Source organism: Typopeltis vanoorti, chromosome 17 (genome assembly GCF_054136105.1).
Source record: "Typopeltis vanoorti isolate ZY-2024b chromosome 17, IOZ_Tvanoo_1.0, whole genome shotgun sequence".
NCBI classification, from domain to species: Eukaryota; Metazoa; Arthropoda; class Arachnida; order Uropygi; family Thelyphonidae; genus Typopeltis; species Typopeltis vanoorti.
Genome location: NC_143565.1, coordinates 34,593,290 through 34,620,027, shown reverse-complemented (window position 1 = coordinate 34,620,027; position 26,738 = coordinate 34,593,290). Strand labels below are relative to the sequence as shown.

General features: G+C 39.1%; 1 protein-coding gene across 1 annotated transcript in view; it reads right to left on the bottom strand.

Annotated features, from left to right (window-relative positions):
- The window catches only part of LOC150097282 (adenylate cyclase type 10-like), a 164,569-nt gene that overhangs the window by 43,349 nt on the left and 94,482 nt on the right, over window positions 1-26,738 (bottom strand). The gene's annotated exons all lie outside the window — the stretch shown is intronic.

Sequence of the window (26,738 nt, the reverse complement as noted above, 5' to 3'; positions counted from 1 at the left end):
ATTATTAATAATCCCAGATTTCCATGAAGTCAAAAGACTTGTAATGGGTGGTACACATTGTCTCAAGCAAATATCATCAAATTATATTTTATACTCATTTAATGTGTCCAAACATTCACCACACTTTAAGGCTGGTGTTTCCCAGCTTGTGGTAGAAGTTCCCCTAGTGGTACAAAAAAGGTCTATAGGGAGTACAATGCACTTTTTTTTTTAAATTTTGATTACCCTTTTCAACTTTTATATTTTTGTCATTGTATTGTCACAGGTCTATTCTATAATTAATTTTTTCAGCCACTAAAAATCTTAAGGTTTTAAACAAAATGTGTCTTTTTGACATGTATTGACTGACTTCCATTAGAACCATATCTGGTTGGTGGCACAATTGCATTCCAATGTGGTTTCAATTATTTACATTAAAAATTTCAATTGAAATAGTTTGAACCATAAGGTCAAAATTCTCAGCTAATTTTCAGAATCATATGAGTGCATCTGTATATGTTTAATATACAGATGCACTTGTATTTGTGCCACAATATGACAAAATTTCATGCCGGCTAGGGCGTCGCCCGGTTAAACAAGGTCCCCGTTGTTTTTGCCAGGAAACCAGGGCGAAAAGCGAAAAGTCAGCTACTGGAACAAATCTGAAAGCACACCCCAACTCAACATCAACAGAGTTAAAGATCAGTACTATCAACATAAGAAGCCTGAATGCCAAAGAATTGGAGCTAGTGGAGGAATTAGATAAGTACCAGATTGACATAATAGAGGTGACTGAAACAAAAAAGCCAAAACTGGTGAGATCTTTCTGAGCAATAAATACAAAATATGATTTTCAGGCAATGACAATCAAGGAAAAGAAGGAGTAGCCATAGTATTCAACACAAAATACGAGGCTAATCTTCTTGAATGGCTGGTAGGCAGTCTCAAGTAGAGTGATGTGGGCAAATATGAGAATGGGGAACTGGACAATGAGAATTATTTGTGCCTATGGTCCCACAGAAGGTTCTACTAAGGTAGAAGTGGAGGAATTTTTTGAGACTTTAGAGAAAGTAACTGACACAACGAAAAAGGAAAAGTTGGTCATTGTTGGGAATCTAAATAGAAGAGTAGGAAATGATTGTCAAACATACAAAAATATTTTTAGAAAATTTGAAGAAAAGAGCAAAGATAAAAATAATGGCAAATATCTGTTGGATTTCTGCTCAGGACATGGACTGGTTATTACTAACACCATGTTCCAACATAAAAATGTGCACAAATTCGGAGGAAGAGAAGAGGCAAGGAATAAGAAAAGTCTTATTGACTATGTCATTGTCGATAGTGATGTATTCTACCTGGTGCAGACACTAGAGTGTAAAGAGGATTTGAAATTGGAAGTTATCACTATTTAGTCTTGAGCACGATAAAATTGAATTTCATTTTGAAAAGAATAACATGTAAGAAAGTTTTAAAGCGAATAAAAGTTGAGCAGCTCTCAGATGTGAACTGTAGACTAAAATACACAAACATTATTAAAGAAAAAATGAAAGAGTTTGAGAACAGGAACCAAACCTTGGAGATTCAGTGGCAAGCCTTGAAAAAAAACCTGATTGATTCAGCCAGAGAGGCATGTGGTGAGGTTGTCTGCAAAGGAGAGAAAAATCAGAACTCCATGGTGGACACGGGAAGTTAAAGAGGCAGTGAAGGAAAAGAAGAAAGCATATCAAAAGTTCCTGGCAAATAAGTCAGCTAGTGCTCTTAGAGAATACAGAGACAAATGTAAGAAAGCTAAACACTGTGTAAAACTAGATAAACAAAAGTCATGGGAAGACTTTGGTAAGAATATAGAAAATAAATATCAAGAAGATGGCAAGATATTCTGGAGGTTGTTGAAGCTCAGAAATGGAGGTATAAAAGTCTTACAGTTGTTGCAATGCATAGTCAAAAGGCCTGGACAGTGGGACAAATTCCCGACGATTGGAGTAGAAATCTTATAGTACCCATGTATAAAAAAGGGGATATAAAACTGAATGTGAAAATTACAGAGGTATTTCCCTACTGAGTGTTCCTAGCAAGATCTATGCAAGTACTAAATATATGAAGAGCCAAAGGCTTCAATTCGGCGACATATAACTTATTTAAGTTAAGGGATATTACATCCCATACTGTTTCTTAACCGAATAAGAAACTCAAAGAGTTTCATGCCGCATATAGAAACTATATAAAGTTCGGCGATTCCAGGCATAAGCAAATACCTGGATAGTGCAGCAAATGACCCTTAAGGTAGTGCAAGCTGAGGCAACTCACAGCAAAGGTGGAGCAAGCTCCGATCACTATTCTTGATATTTACCCATAATGTGAACTGAGCTCCTACGAGCTGTTTTACTGTTCTACATCATGAGAGAAGGTCACTACCCAGCATGAAACTCTTTGAGTTTCTTATCCAGCTAAGAAACAATATGGGATGTAATATCCCTTAACTTAAATAAGTTATATACCGCTGAATTGAAGCCTTTGGCTCTTCATATATTTAGTAATTCATTAGGACACCTCTTGGCAATTCTCATAGAAGGGATGCAAGTTCTGTTCGCTACAAACTTGGTGTTATTAACTAGATCTACCTACTCACTGATGAGACGTTTCATCCAAGTGCAGCGTATCAGGATAGTCTCTATTCATTGTTGGATTGTTACTAATATTTGTTATTTATACATTTATTTTTGTTGTACTAACATTTTTAGTACTAACTCTACTAACTTGCTGGTAGTGCGTTTATACACACTACGAGATTTTCTTTCAGAGTCTTAGGACTCTTAATTTTTTTCTTTTTTTTTTACAACGCAGAGACTAATCATGAGCAGAGTAATCCCCGTTCCCCCCCCCCAGGACCCGGACATTAGGATTGGAGATTCCAGGAATGGAGGATCCTGGAGCCTTAACTACAGCCCTTAAGGAGCTAATAGGAGTTTCTAACATCTACTCCTTCACCCCGTATGGAGGAGGACGATTTCTCATTGTGGTAAAGAACTTAGCTTCAAGAGATCAACTTCTGAAGGGTTTCCCCGTCCGAGGGAAGCAGGTGACCCCTACCATGGTGGGGTCGCAAGTACGTCAAATTAAGATCAACCGCTTCCCTATGGAATATTTAGAAGCTGGAGAAGACGTGCTCATACAAATTTTCAGTAAATGGGGGAAAGTGAGTAATATAAAGAAGAGCGTCTCTAAGGAGGATCCCGCCTGGTACTCCGGCGAAGTCACCTTTACCATGGACATGCGACAACCAGTGCCCAACCTCGTTACCATCGGCACGTCGCGTGTCATGGTTAATTATCCCGGGGTACAAAGACAGTGTCTGCGATGTGGCTCGGTAGAACATCTGGGAAGTGACTGCCCCCCCTGAGCCAAGTGTTTCAACTGCGTCAGCGTTGGGCACATCTCCAGCCAGTGCCCACACCCCTGCCGAAAGTGCTCCAATACAGAGCACAAAATAACATCGTGTCCTCTGCGCACATTCGCAGAGCGGGCAGGGGCACCAATCGAACCTTTGAACCTGCAGCCTGCTCAAGACGCCAGTGAATTTCCGGTACTCCCCAACATCATCTGGGAGAAAACATTTACACAGACAGTTCTAGGGAAAATTAAGAAGCGTTCTGCACTAACAACAGCAGAAGATACTGTTTTCCCCCCAGCAACAACATCAGCTGAGGAAACAGTTCCCCCCCCCCCCCCCCTTGGTCGTTATCCTTAGCTTCATCTGTACCCTCGGTTGTTTGTTGTTCCTGTATCGCTGGTAGTGGTGGGGTGGAAACGTCAGCTATCTCCCCCTCAACAACATCGGAGGAGGCTTTGTCTGTAGATGCTTCTAAGATTTCCCCTGTAATAGTCAGCGTCCACCCTGCAGAAGAACAGAAGACACAGGAAGGGAAGCATCAACTTCCACCCCAGAACCTCCTAAGAGGAAGGCGCAGGCTTCCCCTAAAATAGGAAAAAAACACCAAAGCCGCTCCAGAAAAAGCACGGACTCAACAACATCTGAGTCCGAAATGGAGGTGGAAATCCCTTCCTGCCATCAGGAGAGCATTAACTCTAAAATAAGTTGACACACCGGCTCCCAGTTCAACTGCTTTGACCATCAAATAGTGAATAATCAATTAGCAAGCTTCAAGATTAAGAACAGTCATCACGAGTTCGAGGTCCTCTCGAGCTCCTGTGCAGAACTGGAAGCCGGTCTGCAGGGTGCGGGATATACTACCTCCTCCCCTCCACAAATTGAAGCCTTAAGAAAATATGTCAAGCAATTGCGAATCAAGGACCCAAGTCAGATATAACAACGTAAAACATCATAATGCCGCCACCCCCTTTTTGTGTTGCCTCGCTCAACATCAGAGGGCTCCGCTCACCATCTAAACAAGAGGAGGTGTGGAAGCTCATGCTAGCGTTCAACATCCAGCTTTCGTTCCTACAGGAAACACACTTTTTCCATTACAAGGACATGCAGGAACTAAGCCATAAGTACCCCGTAACATCGTTTTGGAGCTTCAGCAACAGAAACAGTGCCGGGGATGGGGTACTTATACTAGTCCCCCTCCTCGGAGCCTTCCACAACATCCAGAGGGACACAGAAGAGAGAGTTCTCGCCATCGACTGGAGGTACCAGGCTGTACTACTACTAGGTACATTAAAATCTATGCAGATCCAACATCAAAATCGACTTTCTTCCAGTCACTTTACACTTACTTATATGGCACCCATCACGTCATCCTGATGGGGGACTTTAACTGCGTGGCAGACCCAGCCTACGATAAAGTGGGGGGTAATCCTAACACAGGTACTGCTGGCTACAGGCAACTGGGAATTCACCTCAGGAATCTCCAGCTGACGGATATCTGGAGGGCTCACAACCCCTACTGTCGGGATTATATGTGGACAGGCAAAGGTTTCGGCACACGGCTCGATGGGTTCTACTTGTCACCCTCCCTTGTCTCCAGATCCGAAGCTATAAGGCACATTCAAATTAATTATACCATCTCGGACCACAAAATGGTTGTGCTCACGTATCATCCACTAGAAGCAGTAGAAGTTGGTCCAGGCCCCTGGAAGTTACCACCAGACTTCCCATCCTTGTTCTCGGCTAAGCTTAACCAACTGTGCTCCACTTGGAGCACCGCTGACTGGGACGCGTGGGCACAAATAAAATCTAACATCAAAGAAAACATGATAAAATGGGGCCTAGAACGTGCCTTCCTCAGAAGATCTCGGCTTCGTGATCTATACAAGGAAAGAAGCTGGTTCGTGGCCAGCGAACGCCAAGGCTTTCCATGTCACAACGCTATCCGTGACATTAATCTTGACATTGAAGCGGAGAGACAGAAGCAGGTGGAAGAAAAGAACACCAAGATCCGACTCCACCTCCGCTCGGAAGACAGGCAATTGGCTGCTTTCTACAACAGGCGCTACGTCAATTTTCGACAGGAGCGAACCATCACCACCATCGCTAAAGGTGGGTGTACCTACACCACAACACCCGACATCCTGAAAGCCTTCTGGGGGTACTACAACAACCTCTACCAGAAAAACAGTACCCCCCCAGGAATACTCCTGTTGGAATATTGACCCCTTCCCTGTGCACATCCAAGCAGGGTTGGATGGGCCAATCACAGCGGCCGAAGTGACATCAGCCTTCAAGCAGTGCCGTACGAAGAAAGTGCCTGGACCAGACGGACTAAGCACAGAACTCTATCGAGAAGCCTGGGACTACATTCTCCCCATTCTCGTGGCACTATTCAACAACTTTCTCAACACAGGGAACGTGCCGCGAGAATTCATGGAATGGCATACAGTATTCATCCCCAAAGCCAACAGGGATCCAGCCAACATCAAAAACTGGAGGCTCATCAGTCTGTCGAACACGGACTACAAGATCCTCCCCTGTGTTCTCAATGACAGACTGAAGCTGGGGATGAGATACATCATCAACAGCACACAAGTGTATGGTGTTCCTGGCCGATCGATGGAGTTTAACCTCATCCTCATCAGAGAACTGCTACGTCTGGTCAACCTTAAGATGCACTCAATGGCACTGTTGACCATCATTGCCAAATGAGCGTTCGACAGCATCCGGCACTCCTTTCTGTTTAACATCCTGCAGAAAGTCGGGGTCAGCAATGGACTGCTTTCCATCATCAGAGGAAGCTACATGAACAGCTCCACCTGCCTCCTCATCAACGGACACCTTTTGGACCACATTAACATCCAGAAAGGGATCAAACAAGGGTGTCCCCTCAGTCCGCTGCTCTTTGCACTAGCCCTTGAGCCATTTCTACAGGCAGTCAACAGCTCACGTGCTGCGAGAGGGATTCAACTACTGCTCACCATGGATGACTCCAAAGTAATTGCATATGCAGACAATGTGGTGGGCACCCTCAAGGACAACAACTCCATACTGAACTTCTTCAACATCTTCGAGAGGTTCAAAGTGTCGGGGTTAACACCAACCCCGACAAAACTAAGATCAAGACATATGGAGTCTGGGACCTAAACAACATCCCCATGGGTCTCGTCCCTACAGGAGACCCCCCTTTACCATCCTGGGGGTCCCATTTGCAGAAGAGCCCATGCTCGACGTTCAACCACTTATCAACACCACAGTCAATCGTCTCAAGGACTGGACAAACGGACAGCTGTCGCTCTCCTCCAGGGCTCCTGTCATCAAGACCATCTTGTGCCCTATGTACCAGCACATCGTGAATATAACAAACATCAGCGAGGATCAAGAACTCTGGCTTTACAAGAAACCTTTGAAGTTCTTCTGGGGCAGTCTATGCCAAGAGGTTGACATGAAGATCCTTCAACTTCCGGAGAAACTGGGGGGGGGGGGTTTGACCTCCCCATCCTTAACATCAAATACCTAAGCAATACCGCCTTCCATCTTAGCAGGATACTACAGACCAACCATCCCTGCAGCTATCCTGTGCGGTATTTCTTAGGCTTTAAGCTTCCCCTTTTTGGGATCCCAAGGCGGATATTGTTCCAGAGGATTACAACAGACTTTGCCAGCTAGAACAACTCTGCTCGTTGGGTGTCAACACTGCCGGGATCCGGAACAACAAGATGTGGTATGATCATCTGCTTAACATCCTTCGTACTGACGTTCCGGATCTATGAATCAACAACAATGACATCCTCTTCAGCCACCTCTCTAAATATCGAGGTTACCCATCGAGAAAGGACCTGGCCTGGAGGATAGCCTATGGACACCTTCCAGTAAACGTGAATAGGTGGTGGTTCAATAACAACCGGAACCCATTATGTAGCTTCTGCCGGAGCCCAGACACCGTAGAGCACGCTTTCTACGTGTGTCCCATTTCCATCTTCATCTGGAGGAGGCTGAGCGACGTGCTCTACATCCCCCTCCTACTACAGGAGCAAGTGATCTTCCTGCAGTTCGCTCCACCAGCCAACAACAGGCAGAAGTTACTAATATTTATCATCAATGAATTTAAATATCACATCTGGAAGGATAGAAAAAAATTTTCCAACTATGCTAATCCTCCCAATCTATTGGATCTCTCTCAGATCATCCTCTACATGTTCTATGGTTCCTTAAGGAGGTTTTTACATCTTGAGAGAGAGGCTTTGGGTGACACCAGATTTAACAACAAGTGGTGTTCACCTCCAATCCTGTGTAATGTCAGAAACAACACCATCAAGTTCTGTCTGCTGCTGCTTTAAGATTTCCATCTGCAGCAGCAGCTCCACTCCGAGTCATTTCCTTGGTCTCTGCATCCCCCCTGAGGTCCGTTTTGTTTCCTAGTCTCTCACGGAGGTAGTTCGGAGGAAAAATCCAGGCAGCGTAGGCCTACTCGAGGTGGGCTGCCCTGAAGGGGCAGGTCACCTGGGCACCGGCTACCTCCGTGGTCCTTTTGATTTCTTGAGGCAGATCTTCGAGGAGGGTGAAGAGATATCACTTGATAGCTTTAAGCTAGCAAGATGCGAATAATGAGCTGAGGCCTATTTTTCTTCTTTTTCTCTACCCCTACACCTCCCCACCCGCCCTTCCCATCCTATTCCGCTTCCTCTCCTCTTCCCCCCCCCCTCTGCCCCCAGCACCCACCTTGACCTCTCTGTCACTTCCTTACCCCTCCTTTACTTCTCTTCGGGGACACTCTGACCCCTTTATTTTTCAATAGGCCGATGATGGGTTTATTCTTTACTCTCACCCACCTCAATAAAGGTTGAAACCGGTCTGGGTAGTGACCTTCTCTCATAATGTAGAACAGCAATACAGCTCCTAGGAGCTAAGTTCACATTATGGGTAAATATCAAGAATAGTGATTGGAGCTTGCTCCAGCTTTGCTATGAGTTACCTCAGCTTGCACTACCTTAAGGGTCATTTGCTGCACTATCCAGGTATTTGCTTACACTTGGAATCGCCGAACTCTATATAGTTTCTATATTCGGCATGAAACTCTTTGAGTTTCTTATTCGGCTAAGAAACAATACGGGATGTAATCTATGCAAGTATACTTGAGAAATGGTTGAGAAGAATTGTGGAAGAAAAGCTTGGTGAAGAACAAGCTGGATTCAGGCGAAATAGAGGCTGCCTGGATCAAATCTTCACTTTACAACAAATAGTTGAGAAAGCATGGGAATATAACAAAGATCTGTATTTAAGTTTTGTCGATCTGGAAAAGGCATATGACAAGGTGCCAAGAGAGGAAGCTATTCAATACACTACAGTTATATGGTGTCAATGGAGCATTATATCAAGCAATACTTAGTCTTCATTTGACTTGTAAGTCAGCAGTTACAATTGAAGGAAGTACAGGAAGATGGTTTAATGTTAAATCTGGTATGAGACAAGGATATACATTATCCCCTCTGTTATTCATTATCTATATGGATCACATTATGAAGGAAAGTGGTATTAAACATGATATCAAAATTGGAGATGTTAATGTCAGCTCTTTCCTTTATGCAGACGATGTTATACTTATCAATAAATCTGCTACAAGTCTGCAAGATTCCTTGTCTAAATTGGATAACTGTTGTAATAGATATGGTATGAAGGTCAGCAATAAAAAGACATAGAAAATGAAAATAGGCAGAATCATTGAAAATGTCAACTGCATTGTGAACGGAGAACCTGTGGAACAGGTAAAACATTTCAGCTACTTAGGCACGATTTTTACTGAAGATGGTACATTAAACATGGAAATAGACAACAGAATCAACAAAGCTGGAATGGTAGGAAGTCAACTGAATAAATTCATATGGAATAAGTGAGAAATTAGTCAGAACACTAAATTAGCTGTATACAAGACAGTGTTGAAACCAGTTTTAACTTATGGGTCAGAAGTAAAACACTTGACCAAAGACTAGAGACCGCAGATATGAGAGTCCTGAGAAAGATCAGAGACGTGAACAGATGGCATCAATGGCAATATCATATTAAAAACAAGGATATTAGGAAAGAACTTGACATTGTCAGTATCCAGAAATGCATTAGCAGAACTAATCTCAGGTGGTATGGTCACTTAAACAGAATGGGCGAGGAAAAATTAGCAAAACAAGTGTTCTCTGCCAGGTTGGCAGGAAAACAACCCAGAGGAAGACCAAGATATAGGTGGATTGATACGGTACAAAGTGCCTTAGACGACAGAAATATAAGAGCTGATAATGTTGGAGTCTTGACAAGTAACAGAATGATTTGGAGGAAAATTGTAGATACGAAGTTAGTAATGATGTAAATTTTTCATGTAGTACTATCACATCCTGTATACCCCTTGAGGGTACATGTCAGGAATTTGAAGATGATGATGATGTATTTGTGTCACCAGATGTGATGGATATACGGGTTAAATTTGTGGATTTATTAATTTTAATATTTTTAATATTAATTAATATAAAATTAATTAATTAAAGAGATGCTAATATTAGCATCTCTTTTGTATTTCTTAAACATTTTACTATATCACTGGATAAGAATCAGATGTTTGAAACACACAATAGAAAAACAGTGAAGGAAATGAAAATGATTGTGGTAACTGTTAGAAAGACCACGTTCATGCATCAGGATCAAATATTTGTAATGAAAATAATGAGTGTGAGCCATTAATTTATTATAAAGAAAATGCCAAAAAATACATACCTTTATAATTATTTTAGTTTGAATGAAATATTATAATTTCTTCCAAAATAGACTCTGCCTGGGAGGTGGGGTATGGTATCCAGTGCTACTAAAATATTGAAAGGGATACACAGACATTACTACATTTTTAAAAGGGATATGAAAGAACTGAAAGTTTGGATACACTGCTCTAAGCAATGCATTCCACTCCCCAATCACTCTTAATGCAAGGAATTTTCCCCTTACTCCCTGTTCACACCCTCCTTATACAGTTTCCAGTGATGGCTCCCCTACCCTTGTCTCTTATTCTAGGAAAAAATTGTTCCACATTAATCTGGTGACAGCCCTTTATCATTTATGTCTCAATCATATTCCTTCTCTCAACCTATTCATGAACCTTTGCAAATTGCATTTTCTCAATCTGTCTTCATACACCACATTCAAAACACGATACTATCCAGGGGCCTCTGAGAGGAGAGAGGACACAGGAGTACATTTTATCTGGGCCTGGGAGCCATAAAAACAATGACTAATGGAAAAGGTAAAGGGCCCAAAAGAAACTTCATACCTCTGATAAAATTCCTCCAGGAGCTCTGATACTAGTAACCTTAATCAATCTCTGAGTACTCCCTAACATATCTTCCTCCTCATTTGGTCAGCAGGTAACAAAATCTGTGCATGCACAATAATCCATATGAGTGGGGCTCTATAACCTGTGCAAAATCATACTTGCCACAAAAAATACATACTTCTGCAATACTTTCCCATTTTTTTAATGACACATCTCAATAAGTCAGTAGAAGGTCCATAAAGTGAGTAGTGGTACTATTATTGTTGTTTGGAGAAAATCTCTTTTGTTTGAGAACTATTCCAAAAAAGGAGAAGTCAACAGATAATAAGAATAGGGAGAACATAAATTAAAAATGCCAAGATGCTATATCCTTGGCTTAATTATTTATCCAAGTGTAAGCAAACAAACTTTGCGTGTGAAGTTCACAACTGGGCTACTTGTATATAGAGGCTAATGACTTCACATCAATTTTCTTAGTATCTTATGATGAAATGCACATAACCTTGCAGACATGTATAATAATGCTATACATTATGGAAAGGACCACTATCCATACTGGTTTCATCCTTCATTGATGTGAAAAAGTAAAGGGGTGCTCATGGGCCTAGAGTAGTTAGTATATGGGTGCAAAGAGGTTTCTTTCTCCTAATACTATCAGAAGATAGTACTAGGAGAAAGAATAGACAGATAAATAGTATGAGAGATAGAGAAAAGGCCTTTTATATCATCATATCACCAATCTCATATAGATGAACAACAAAAAGACCAATTGAAACTAATGCGCAAAGATGACTGATACCCAGGTGGTTAATTGCCTTGAGTTGCCTTCTCTGTCTGGGGCTCTCCAGTCATCCATGCAATTAACCATAAGACCACATTGAATTAATAGGATGGAACCATTTAAAAAGCCTCTCACTGCAAAAAGAGACAAAATTTTATTTTCCACAAGTGAATATTACATAATATGGGTGGTCTACACCAGCACTTTTCCCAAACTGTGGACCGTGGCCCCCTTGGGGGCCGGTTTTGTTGAAGGGGGCTGTGAAATAATGAAAACAAATTTAAAATGTTTTAAGACTAAGTAGATTTTTTTTATCTTAAAAGAAATGTATTTAATTTTTATTATTTATTATTTCTTTTTAGTTATTTTTTATATTTTAATGGAAAAAATGACACATTGGTGCAGGTTCACAAATTTTGTTTCCAACGTATTTCGGCACTTAATGAATATTAGTAAATATATGCTTATTCATATAAGTTTCATTTCAAAGCAGAAATCTAAGAATTGCAGTTTCAAATATTTCACCTGATATTGACTTTTTGTGTAGCAGTATTGAAACACATCCATCACATTAAATTGTTATTAAACTTCTTTTAAGTTTTTAATTCTTTCTTTATTACTAATCGGTTTACGTTTCATGTGCTTGTACTGCAAATGTACAATAACAATACATCTATCTATATAAAAATATGAGATAATGTGCCATGTCAAATGTGTATGTAAGATGCTAAAAATGTAATATTTGCATTTGATTTTTTGCAATATTCACTGTGTATGTATTGTATTGAATATAAATATGAAAAATATAATAATATATGTCTATATTATGATTATTTTTTGAGGGGTGGCCATGAAATATTTTAATTTTTCCAAAGGGGGCCCTGACATCCAGAAGTTTGGGAAGCACTGCTCTACACCATCTAGTCAAAAATTTGATATCTCCTAGAATGCTTCTTTCTAAATACAAAAAACATCTGACTGACAATAAAATTTTAACAATACAATATTATAAAGAATTTGGATGTCATATTGCTGGTTTTCAAATCTATATTTCTTTCTAAAATTCCATAAATGGTACTTTAATTCATTAATTATAAAAATCAAAATTCTCTTTCCATTGCTGACAGGTGGTGGGTACTACTGGAAAAAAATAACCTGTTCTGTTGTAAGCAATGGAATATCCAACACATTACATAATCTGTTCCAATACAAGGGCAAGAGGGCAGTTGTAGAATGCATGTTCCACTGTTTACAATCGGTAACAGATCTCACAGATTGGATCTCTAAGGATTTTAGAACAATAAGCCTCATTTCCCATACAACCCCCATTTGATGGTATTGACTGGAAAGTGGCCATCTACAATTCTCCAAGCAACATCCTACCTGTTAGGGTATCCTTGGAACTTCAATAAGTTATGAGACAAAGTATTGTTGTCGGTACCCAACTGTGGAAGTTTGCTCTGAAAGAGATTAAAAAGATTTCTTTATACCAAATTTTACTACTTTTTTTTTTTTTTTTAACCACGCTACCGGCCAGGACGTATATACGTCTAAGTTGCCAAGGATGCAAATTGCATACTAAAATTGTAATACTATTCATATTACATTGAAATATATGATGGATAAGAAGCATATGAGGATGCATATTTAATCCATAATGGCTGGTAAGGTGGTTAATGGAAAAAATGTCAATGTCAGAGTGTTGTAGCAGTCTTAGAGTTGAGCACAGAGTATTGTAGTAGTCAGGAACAATCTCAGCTATTGGACCATTATAATCATTCACTCCAAACAGGGAAAGATGAAAACCCAGGTAGTACAGGAGAAGGTCTGCACATGTGCAATATTTTATGGATTTTTGAATCTGTATTGCTTAAATAGCAGAATTTTAAGCTGGAAGCCCAAATCCTCCATGCTCCTCTGATAGTTGAAAAAATCCCTTTTTAACTTCTCGATATTAGTTTGATCAAAAAAATTGCACAGGCATACTATATAATTACTTTTCTTCAGCTTCTGTGATGTCTGTAATATTTATTATGTACAACTGAGCAGGAAGGATTAAGGTTTTGAGCAGTGGCTTGAAATTGTGGGGGGAGGGGTGCAACTTTAGAAATATACATACCAGTGGCGCACTCAGGATTTAATCTTGGGGGGGGGGGGGGCAGTTGAGTAGATGATTTGAAAATACACATTATGTATTGCAAATGGCTTATGACTAAGCATCTGCAGTGATCGCCAATACATGATACTCGTGCTTTATACTCGATATTGGATACTCGCCAATATATGATACATGTTACTTTTGTTTGATAGCTCAGGCAAACAAAAGTATCGCCCGAGCACTGCCTTGCGTTCACAATGGCCGTGATTCCCGGGAGCTATAGGGTATTCCCACCTTATGTGACTGCTAATTCATAAGTAGTATAGAAATAAAAGACACGACACAAACATAAATTAATTTTAAAAAAAAAGAATTTTAATTAGGTTCACATAGACAGGCTTATACATTGGTTATGCGTTTCGAAATCACTTAAGGAATTGAACAACGTAGATCCAAATATAAATTAAATTGCACTTTAATAAATATTTCTGATATTTCGGCAACATCACATTGCCATTTTCAAAAGGACCTTACAAAAAGGCATGTGCACGCAGGCACCACAACACAGTAACTGAGAATGAAGAGATGAAGCTATTGTTCTCCTAGAAGTCATGACGGTGCCCTCTAGTGGGCTAAGTAGGTGTTCTTGGCCGTTGAGCTGAAGGTCTGCTGATGTATGCCTCCCATATTTGGGGCAATCACATACAACCAAATTTGTTGAGGTTTGGAGAGTTTCTTAGGGCTGAGGCTGATTCCATAAATAGTCTTTTGAATTTATATTTGCTACGGTGTATTACTGTAGCTTTCTTCCACCATATTCTGTGGTGTGCATCCAGAGCATGGTCTGCAAGACCAGAATGGCTGTACTTGTGAAACCGAATGTAGTCCTTGTGTTCAGAAATTCTGATATTCGATGTCCTGCCTGTTTGGCCAAAGTAAGACAGTTTCCAACTGCAAGGGACCTGGTATACACCAGGTAGGTTAGGGGAAGTGGTTGGTCTTTGATGGAGCGGATAAGGGATGCCAATTTTCTGTAAGGCCTGTAACAGGAGGTGAGGTCATGTTTTTTTAAAATTTTGATAATTTTTTCCGAGGTGCCTCGGATGTAGGGAATGGTGATGGATTTAGAGTGATCTTTGTTGTGGAGGGGGGCTGTGGTTTGTAGGTTTTAATATTTTTTTGATTTTTTTTTTTGGGGGGGGGGGGTAGCCATTGGCTGAGAAAGTGTTGACGATGTGATTTAGTTCAGTGTTTAGGGCCATGTCGTTAGAACAGATTAGTTTAGCCCTGTTGTACAGTGTTTTTACCACTTCATATTGTTGTGAGGGGAGGAGGATTGTTGGTGAATGTATTTGCATGTATGGGTGGGTTTTCTATAAACTGAGAAAACCAAGGTTCCACCAGGCTGGTGGGTGACTAGTGTAGAAGTTACCAACAGATTAAAGCTGTTTAACTCTATACCCCCCCCCCCACCTCGTATTTACGGACTCCCAAAAACACAAAGAAAATGTGCCATTATGTCCCATGGTGGATGGCATTGATTCTCCCACATACAAATTAGCTAAACATTTGGCCAAAGAGCTCACACACTATACTGGCAACACACCATCACACATAAAAAACTCAGCCCACTTTCAAAGCCAGCATAGAAAACCTCACACTCCAACATACTGACATAATGGCCAGCTTTGACATCTCCTCCTTATTCACAAATGTCCCACTCAAGGAAACTTCAGAGCTAATCCAAGCTAAATTTTCTCCCGATATCTCAGCCCTATTTCAGTTCACAATGAACTCGAGCTATTTCATTTGGCAGTGAAAATTCTACAAACAAATAGAGGGGACAGCCATGGGTTCACCACTCTCCCCACCCTTGGCCTATTTCTTTATGGAGACCTTTGAAGAAAAAACCTTAGCCTCTGCCCCACAAAAACCAATCATATGGCTTCGCTATGTTGATGATGTGTTCGCTATTTGGCCACATGGCTCTGAAACACTCCTCTCCTTCTTAACACACTTAAACAACCAACACTCCAGAATCAAGTTCACCCTGGAAAAAGAGGAAACAACAGCCTCCCTTTCCTAGACACACTAGTCACTCGCCAGCCTGATGGAACCTTGGTTTTCTCAGTTTATAGAAAACCCACCCATACAGGCAAATACATTCACCAACAATCCTCCTCCCCTCACAACAACATGAAGTGGTAAAAACACTGTACAACAGGGCTAAACTAATCTGTTCTAACGACATGGCCCTAAACACTGAACTAAATCACATCCTCAACACCTTCTCAGCCAATGGCTACTCCCCCCCAAAAAAATCAAAAAATATTAAAACCTACAAACCACAGCCCCCACCTCCACAACAAAGATTACTCTAAATCCATCACCATTCCCTACATCCGAGGCACCTCAGAAAAAATTACCAAAATTTTAAAAAAACATGACCTCACCTCCTGTTACAGGCCTTACAGAAAATTGGCATCCCTAATCCGCTCCACCAAAAATCAACTACTTCCCCTAGACCTACCTGGTGTATAACCTGGTGAATAAAACAAACATGAAAAAATATTGTTTCTTATCGATAAAATGATACAGTTTAGTATAATTCAAAATTACTTCAAAATAAAATCCATTCTTCTTGTTTTGTTTTGAGTAAAAAGGTCAACAACTTTTTCCTTGATGTTTGTGTGACTGTTCAAGAATTTCTTCTCCGTTGAAATCATCGCAAGTGCATTTAACCTATCCTGATTCATAGTGCTCCACAGAAATGTTTTTTGTATTCTCTCGAATGTTGAAAAGCAGCATTCAGGCTATGATGTAGTCATATAAATTGTCATGAGAATTTTCATCAATACAGTAAATTTACTAAGAACACAATCTAAATTATTTTATGTTATAAATTTTAACAAGTCAATTAATTTACAATAATCATGCATGTCGGGTCCAAATATTTAAAGAGACGGAGTAAACACGATAAGCACTACAAACACTGTACTACTGGCACGAACTGCATATAAACAACCGTGGAATTGCGTGATGGACAGTGCCGCATTATGCTAATAGCTCACATATCACTATGACACGCATATGCCTGCGTGCGTAGCAATATAACACTGTGGTAAACACAGTGCTCCTACCGTCCTACACCCTCCTAAGTACCACAAGATGGATTTTTATTATTTTTTATACAAAATAAGAGAATTGTATAGGATTGTTGATGATAAAATTAAATATTACAAGTAAATATAAATAAATTAATAAATATATTTATATATTGAGAAAAATTGGGGTGCTGCAGCTCCAGAGTGCCTATGCATGAGCTGCCCCTGGTTTTGAGAATTATGGCTTTAGAAGAAAAGGAAAGTGGCCCTATTTTCTAGTCCTCTAAGGTTTCAAAGTTCTCTTATATAAGTTCTTGAGCTCATAATATTGGGTAAGTGGAGAAGGAAATTCCAAGTATAACAAGGAGTTCTCTCTTAGGGATTAGTCCAAAAGGAATGCCTCCAAGATCCCATTTTCCAAAACCTTTTAATTTTGTCTTGTCTGCATTGGCAGTAAAAGCACTGATCTAGCTGAATTTTTCTAAAATATCCTTCAAAGTGCATACTACATCATAGGCATATGCTAATATCTTATTTTCCTTCATAGTAGAAGGAACTGTTATTTTTCGCATAGCATGTGTATTGTCCACTTCCTGTAAGAAAAATTCAAAAACCAATCCAAAGGGCAGTGAATTAGGAGGACAACCTTGTTTGACTCTTTTTCAAATTCTGATTGGGTCTGACAGGAACCCATTAACTAGGAAGAAAGGGATGCTGGACATTATCAAATGATTGAGTAAGGACTACTGATAGTGCAGTCATTGACTGCTTTTTTTTCGTGTTAACTAAGTGAATTAGATCACATAGCAGAAATAGATTAAATTCTACTCCTCAGCCTGGAACTCCATACACCTGTGTGCTTTTAATTATGTATCTCATTCCCACTTTGAGCCTGTTATTGATAATGCAGAAAAATATCTTGTAGGCAGTATTAGATAGAGAAATAGGTCTCCAGCTCAGGATTAAGATGTAATCTCTATTAGGTTTTGGAATGAGGATGGTATGGCTTGCTACAAATTCACTTGGTATGTGCTCTGATGAGAGTAAAGAATTAAAGAGTATAATTAGAATGGGAAGAATAAAATCCAAGGCCTCATGGTAAAGTTCTATCCCTAGAAAATCAGGTCCTGGGGTCTTATCAGTAGGAGCCACACCCAGAAGTGATACCAAGGTTGAAATAAAGTAGAAGTCATATTTTCATATACAAGTAGTCAAAAGGTGTCACATCTTATTACGAATATACTCTGGATTAGAGTGTAAAAGTTAAAAGTATCTCCACTTCGTTATACTGTAAATTAGAGATGCCAAGAGCTTATGTTCTTGGTGTAATCCTTTATCCAATTGTAAGTAAACATGTTTTGCCCATAAACTTTGTTTGCTTACACTTTTGCTTACTACAAGAATTAAACCAAGAATATATCTTCTAGGCATCTTTAATTTATAGTATAACCAAGTGGAAAACTTTCAATAGGAAGAACGGTAAAAACAACACTGATTTTTTGGAAAATGTAGTTTGTGACATTAGTTTTTGCTACTAGAATGGCCCTTCATATTATGCATATTCTTCTGTGTTTTCTTCAAGTTAAAAAAAAAAAAAAACGATTCTGTTTAGAAAGTTATTTTTCATTAGGTAAAAAAATGTTATAGTGTGTAGCCAGCAGCTACTTGCCATGGACTAATGGGCAAATATATTTGTTGAGCCTTGCATATGAAGATCAAGGCCATATACAATGGAACCATAATCTCTTTTTTTTTCTGTATTAATTAGAATTTAGTTTAATCCAAGTCTTCTGTATCATTGCAAAATTGGCCTTCAGAACACACACAATTTACAGACAAAAAATATCTAGTATTTTTGGTGGTGGGCAACAGATGGTGTTGGTGTAGATGATGATGGTAGTGGCAGTTTCACTGCAGTTGGTGGATTAAGTGGTGGAGACAGTGAGTTGTCGAGTAGGTGTCCTCCATTAATGAGTCTTAAGACTCCTTGGAGATGTCACAAAATAATAATAATCATTGCCATAATCCAATTTAATGACTTCACAACTTGAATATAATGTTGGAAGTTTATTTTCCACTTAGTTAGACTATAATAAATTTAGTTCAATCCTTTATCCAAGTGTAAGCAAACAAAGTTCGTGCCTGAAGTATCTTCAGGACTGAGGCAACTTGTTGCAAAGGTGGACCAAGCTCTCATCACTCCTTGTCTCAGTATCTCCCATAATGCAAAGCACATCTCCTTGCGGACATGTATAATGCTATGCATTAAGGGAAGGGCCCCTACCCAGACCTGTTTTGACCTTTATTGAGGTCTTGTCAGTGGGAGCCAGACCCAGAAGTGGTGATACCAAGGCAGAAGAAATGGAAAGGTCATATTTACCTATACAAGTTGTCAAAAGGTGTACCACCTTATTATTAAATTACTCTGGATTTAGAGAAAGATGTTGGAAGTTTTTTCCCACTTGATTAGACTATAATAAATTTAGTTTAATCCTTTATCCAAGTGTAAGCAAACAAAGTTTGTCCTAAAGTATCTTCAGGACTGAGGCAACTCGTAGCAAAGGTGGACCAAGCTCTCATCTCTCCTTGTCTCAGTATCTCCCATATCTCACACATCTCTTTGAGGACATGTATACTGCTATTCATTAAGAGATGGGCCACTACCCAGACCATTTTCGATCTTTATTGAAGTCTCATCAGTGGGAGCCAGACCCAGAAGTGGTAATACTAAGGCAGAAGCAATGGAGAGGTCATATTTACCTATATGAGTTGCCAAAAGGTGTACCACCTTATTATTAAATTACTCTGGATTTAGCATTATACATGCTAAATCCAGAGTAATGCATAGCATTATACATGTCCACAAGGAGATGTGCTTTGCATTATGGGAGATACTGAGCCAAGGAGTGATAAGAGCTTGGACCACCTTTGCTACGAGTTGCCTCAGTCCTGAAGATACTTCAGGCACAAACTTTGTTTGCTTACACTTGGATAAAGGATTAAACTAAATTTATTATAACTTGAATATAAATATTTCTGTGGTTTAGCTAATCCTCATTTAATTTCTGGTGTGGAAATCACATTTTTAAACATAAAGAACTTTGCAATGTATAAAATTTTGAGGTTCTTACATCCACTAAAACTTCCTTCCATAAAGAAGCCAGGAATATACAAAATTCATTGCTTTTGTAACATTTGTTATGTACGCCATACAGGACAGTCTGGGGAGATATACATGTCTGGACACATAAAGGATGTTGAGGGGAAAAAAAAGAAAGCACAGATGAGGATTAGCCTTCTGCAAAACAAATACAGGCCACCAAGTAGTTTCGCAAAAAAACAGAAATGCTATACCAATTATAAACATTTTATAAAAAAAATTAAATTGGCTTCATAAAGCTCCACACACACACACACACACACACACACACACACACACACACACACACACACACACACACACACAATGCAACAAAAAACCAAAGTTTAATCCTACACCAAGTTTGGTCTGCATTTACCAGAAGTCTGACAATTGTGGAACTGGGTTATGGCATGCTTTAAACCGCAGAGCATGACAGCAACAGCTGGCACTGTTTATTTTAACTGCTTGCTCATTAGTTGGGTGTAAATAATTTTTCTAGTCTTTTTTATACATCATCTACCCTTGACGATGTAAGTCTGATACTCAGGAAACCTGATAATTATGATAGTACTACATATACATCATTACTAACTTCTCATAAACAATTTTCCTCCAAATTAATCTGTTATCTGTCAAGATTCCAATATTATCAAATATTATATTTCTGTCTTTTTAAGGCACTTTTTACTGTATCAATCTATCTATCTACATCTTGGTCTTCTCTGGGTCTTTTCCCTGACAACCTAGGAAAGAATACTTGTTTTGCTAATCTTTCCTCTCCCATTCTGTTTAAGTGACCATACCATCTGAGATTAGCTCTACTAACACATTCCTGAATGCTAACAATGGCAAGTTATTTCCTAATATCCTCTTTAATGTGATACTGCCATTGATGCACATCTGTTCTCTCCACCAATCTTTCTCAAAATTCTCATATCAGAAGTTTCCAGTCTTTGATCAAGTGTTTTATTTCTAAACCAGCTTTCAGATCTATAAGTTAAAATTGGCTTGAACATTGTCTTCTATACAGCTAATTTAGTGTTTTGACTAATTTCTTTCTTATTCCATATAAATTTATTAGTTTCAGTAAGAAAATACCATGAGAAGACATATTACTTACTATTATAATAATGGAATTAACTGACATAAAATATTCTTTATTCATAGAATTTTTGTCTGAGTACCACAGGCATCATCAGTACAGGTACAAAGACTAATTAAACAATAACCGTTATATTCACACAGAGCCACCTAAGTAGCTAAGGTTAATTTTCTAAATTTATTTAAAAAAAAAAACTGATATATATATATATATATATATATATATATATGTATACAATTACAAGTTAGGAAAGATAGAGTACTATCACCCACAAGGGGGGAAAGATGTAGACCATTGAATCTGTTTAGGTTAAGGGAGTGAAGTAACGTTTCACGTTTCTTTGTAAAGCAGTTCCATTAGGAATCGATTTTTGTGAATGATTTTTGTCTTCTTCCACTGAACTCTATGTCTAGTGTTGATGGCATGCTTTGCAAGTTCAGACTGTTCAGGTTCAAGGTACTGGATATATGACTTGTGTTCTTCTAACCAGAGCAGATCAGATCTTCCTGTTTGTCAGAAATATGATAACTCACATGAGCAGGGAATCTGGTAGACACCTGGATAGCTGAGATGTGGGAGCTTGTCCTTTGGAGACATGCAAAATTGCTTGTCCTTTGGACAGGCTCCCACATTCCATATCTTTCCTGACTTGTAATTGTATACATATATATATAAAAAATTTTTTTTAAAAAATAAATTAAAAAAATTAACCTTAGTTACTTAGGTGGCACTGTGTGAATAAAACAGTTATTGTTTAATTAGCTTTTGTACCTGTACTGTTCAAGGTACTGGATATATGACTTGTGTTGTTCTAACCAGAGCAGATCAGATCTTCCTGTTTGTCAGAAATATGATAACCCACACGAGCAGGGAATCTGGTAGACACCTGGATAGCTGAGATGTGGGAGCTTGTCCTTTGGAGACGTGCAAAATTGCTTGTCCTTTGGACAGGCTCCCACAGTCCATATCTTTCCTGACTTGTAATTGTATACATATATATATAAAAATTTTTTTTTTAAAAATAAATTAAAAAAATTAACCTTAGTTACTTAGGTGGCGCTGTGTGAATATAACAGCTATTGTTTAATTAGCTTTTGTACCTGTACTGATGATGCCTGTGATACTCAGGCAAAAATTCTATGAATAAAGAATATTTTACATGAGTTAATTCTGTTATTATAATAGTAAGTAATATAAATTTATTCAGCTAACTTTCTACCATACCAACTTTGTTGATTCTGTTGTCTACTTCCATATTTAATTTACCATCCTCATTGTCTACTTCCATATTTAATTTACCGCAGTGATTTTTTAAAAGTAATAGGCCTACAGATTTAATTTTAATATGAATAAGAGACAAGGGACTTTGTTTAATTTTAGTGTTAAGAAATCTCTTATTGAAGGTGTTTGAGATGCAACAGATAGTGATTCATCCACCTCCAGCCTATAAAGCAATCTCCAGGATGTACAAAAGGAGGGGAAACTACCAGCACACAGGAGAAAAAGTCTGCATTCACTTGTAAGTACTTATAATAATATTATAAATTTTTGGTCACCAGAATGGGATATGTCAATGAAAATCAACATAAATTCATTTAATGATGTTGGCCTGAGGGAACTACAATATGCAACAAGATTTCATTAGTCCAGTGATTGATAACTGATTTAAATGTAATTTCATATTTGTCAACATGTCACACCATATACATAAGTATACTAATGCTCTTTGTGATTATGCCATAATTAATTATTAATACATTACAAAATAACCAAGGTGTTCTGTGAAAATTAGGATTTGTGAAGTGTTCCGTCATAGAAAAAATCTGGGAAAAGCTGATATAGATAATGAATAACAGTGGAGATAATGTGCACCCTTGTCACACCTGATTTTACCTCAAACCATCTTCTTCAACCTCCTGGAAGTTTAACTGCTGACTTACACTTTAAATAGAGACTATATATTGCTTGAAATAATATTCCATTTACACCATATAATTGTAGTGATTTGAAGAGCTTTCCTCTTGGCACTTTTGTTGATCTTTTCCAGATCAACAAAACTTAAATATAAATTCTTGTTATATTCCCGAGATTTCTCAACTGTTTGTCTTAAAGTGAAAATCTGATCCTGACAACCCTATTTAGGCCTGGATATAGCTTGTTCTTCACCAGCTTCCCTTCCACAGTTTTTCTTAGCAATTTCTCAAGTATATGAATGTAATTCTCACATTCAGTTTTATTTCACTTTTTATAGATGGGTACTGTGAGAGTTCTGTTACAATCATCTAGAATTTGATCCTCTAACTAGGCCTTCTGAATTATGCAATGCAGCCACTGGAAAACTTTTTACTTCCATATTTTAGCATTTCTGGCCGAATTTCATCTATTCTAGTTGCTTGCCTTTCCATGTTTTGATAGTGAAAGTTGGACGTATGTTGGACCGAAAGTACGGAAACAAAGAAGGATGAATGAGAGGGAATGTGAGAAGAGGGGGTCGAGAGTTAGAAAGTTAGAAAGATTTAATGATAGAGAGAATGTGTCGCGAGGTTCGGAAAGTGAATTAGATTGGATGAGGCAAGAAATGAAATGGATGCGGAATGAAATTAAGAGAATTCAGGTCAAAACTATTAAAATAAATCATGATGGCATGAAAGAGTTAACGAAAGATGAGCGAGTGGCGTTGTATGACGACTCCATTATTAAAGGTGTGCTAGAGGATAAAATGCACAAGGTATGTTTTCCAGGCGGTAAAATAAGTAGAGTGATTGAGGCATTGGATATGAGGCGGGAGCGAGCAAAAGAGTTAATTGTATTAATTGGTACAAATGATTTGAGAGAGAACAAAGAGCATGTCAAAATGAATGTCAAGAGACTGCTTGGAAAGATAAAAGAGAATAGTGTGACAGGAAGGGTGGTCAGTGTGTTGCCTAGGTATGATTGTGGTGAAATGAGGCGGAGAGCAAGGATTATGAATGGTATTCTGGCTGAAATGTGTGAGGAGATGGGAGTACAGTTTGTTAATGTATGGAATGAGTTTGAGGGACGAAGTGAGCTGTATGGGAGCGATGGACTGCATTTGAGTGGTTATGGTGTGAGTCGCTTGGAGAGACTGCTGCTGGAAGGTAGAGAACTGAATAGAGAAAATGAATCAGATCGAGAGGGGAGTGATGTGGAAGAGCAGGAGAGTAAGACAGGAGAGATTGAAGAAGTGGAAATGAATGGAGAGGTGAGTGGTATGAGCATAGAAAATGAGAGAATGGGTGTGCAAGAGGAGCAGGGAAACGGGGAGGCCCAGGGTGGACAGGGATACACAGCGTGAGAAAGGTGGATGCTCCAAGAGGAGGTGAGAGCATGTGTAGGCAGGAAAGTAATGGGATGACCAGGGATCAAGAGGAAACAGATGTTGTTGCAAAGGCTTCTAAAATGAAGAGGCAGAAAGAGAAATGGCCCCAGTCCAGCATGGAGAGAGCACATCGAGTGAATGATATCAGTGGAACTAGCTGTAGATCCAGAAATGAGTTATTGTGTTTGTATACCAATGCCAGAAGCATAAGAAACAAGGCGGATGAAATGTTTGCACTAATTGCGTCTGTGTACCCGGAGATTGTTGGAATAAGTGAGACATGGTTAGATGAGGACGACATCCTGACAGGAATAGAGATGGAAAGGTATGATGTGTTTCGTGAGGATAGAAGGGATAAAAAGGGAGGGGGAGTGCTATTGATGATAGAGAAAGAGTTATGTCCATACAAGGTAGAGATGCAAGAGGGAAATAGGGCCAGTGGTTTTGAGGCAGTATGGTGTGAGATAGAGGTGAATAGAATCAAATACTTGGTGGGATGTTGTTATAGACCTGGTAATGTGGATGGTGGTGATAGTGAAATGTATAGTCAAATAAGCCAAGCAAATAAGAAAAGGGTGATCATTATGGGTGATTTTAATTATGGCAATATAGACTGGAATGAAGAGATAGCGACTGGAAGTAAAGAAAATGAGTTTCTTGAGTTTTTGAGGGATAACTACCTCAGACAGTATGTAACAGAGGGCACACGAGGATTAAGGGTCTTGGATTTGGTCATCTCATCAGAGGATGTAATTATAAATGAGGTGTCAAATCATCCACCAATTGGTGAAAGTGACCATGAGGTGATTACCTGGGTGGTTGCCAGCAGTGCAAGGACCCCTGTGAAAAAAGGGTATATGTGGAACTACAAGGGGGGTGATTATGAAGAGCTCAGGAGACAGCTTGCAGATGTAGCATGGAATGAGGAGTTAGCTGGAAAAGAGATCAATGCAGCTTGGGGGATTTTCAAAAACTATTTAGTAGATGCAATGTCTAAATGTATACCACGGGTGAGAAGGTTAAATAAGGTAGGTGTGAGATGGATGAATAAAGAGATTAAGCATGCAATACAGAAAAAAAAGTCATTGTGGAGACAGCATAAGAGAAGTGGAAGTAACCAATTTCATGAGGTCTACAAAGACCAGGGAAGGAGGGTGACTTGGTTGGTGAGAGTAGCTAAAGAGAGGTATGAACAGTAGTTAGCTAATGAAGCCAAAAAGAATCCTAGGGAGTTCTTTCGATATGTAGCCAGCAAAAGAAAGAATGATTATGGAAGGATGACATTGATTGGAGGAAATGGTATAAAGACAGCTGTTGCAGAATGTGTTGTGGAGATACTTAATGAGCAATTCATAAAGATCTTTCAATCTTGTGAATGTGACTTCATGGAGAGATTAAGAGCAGTTGATGATGGGGAGGAGAGACTGACTGTAAGTGAGCAAGAGGTGTTTGGAGAGTTGAGTAAACTAGATGTAAATAAGGCTGTGGGACTTGATAATATATCACCACGTATTCTGAAGGAGTGTGCCAGAGAGTTGACACCTTCCTTGACATATTTTTTTAATACGAGTCTTGCACTTGGTCAAGTTCCTAAAGAGTGGAAGGAGGGCAAGATTGTGCCACTTCATAAAGGAGGTGATCGAACTCAAGCATCAAACTATAGGCCTATCTGTGTGTCAGGTGTTGTGGTTAAGTTGTTGGAGAAGCTTGTGAGAACTAGGATCCAGAGTTGGGTTGACAACAATGGTAAATCTTTGATGGACAGCATGGATTTGCTAAAGGGAGGTCATGTTTTAGTAATCTACTTACTTATTACAATAAAGTGACTGCTTCCTTGGACAGAGGAGAAGAATACACAGTAATATACTTGGATTTCGCAAAAGCTTTTGATAGAGTACCTCATGATAAGTTGACAGTCAAACTAGAGCAGATGGGGTTGGATATTAGATTAGTGCATTGGATTGGAGACTGGCTATCTGATAGGTATCAACAAGTTGTGTATGGGGGTGCAATATCCAGGAAAAGGAAAGTCACTAGTGGAGTGAGTGCCTCAGGGGTCTGTTTTAGGGCCATTACTATTTAACTTATATATTAATGATATTGGTGAAGATTTGGATGGAGATATTCAGTTGTTTGCAGATGATGCAAAGTTGGGACGAACCATAAAGAGTAACGAAGATGTTGTGGCCTTGCAAGAAGACTTGAATAAATTGAGTGATTGGGCAAGCAAATGGGGATGAGTTCAATGTTGCAAAATGTAAGGTTTTAAAATTTGGAAAACAAAGATGGGATGCAGAATTTATGCTTGGTGAGAATATATTGTTGGAAGTAGAGGAAATAAGAGATCTGGGAGTGATAGTGGATAAGGATCTAAAATTTAGGGGACACATCGCCAAAATTGTGAAGACAACACAAAGACTTCTGGGAATGATGCGGAGGACACTGACATGTAGAAGTAGGGAGATACTTGTTCCAATGTATAAGGCTTTGAT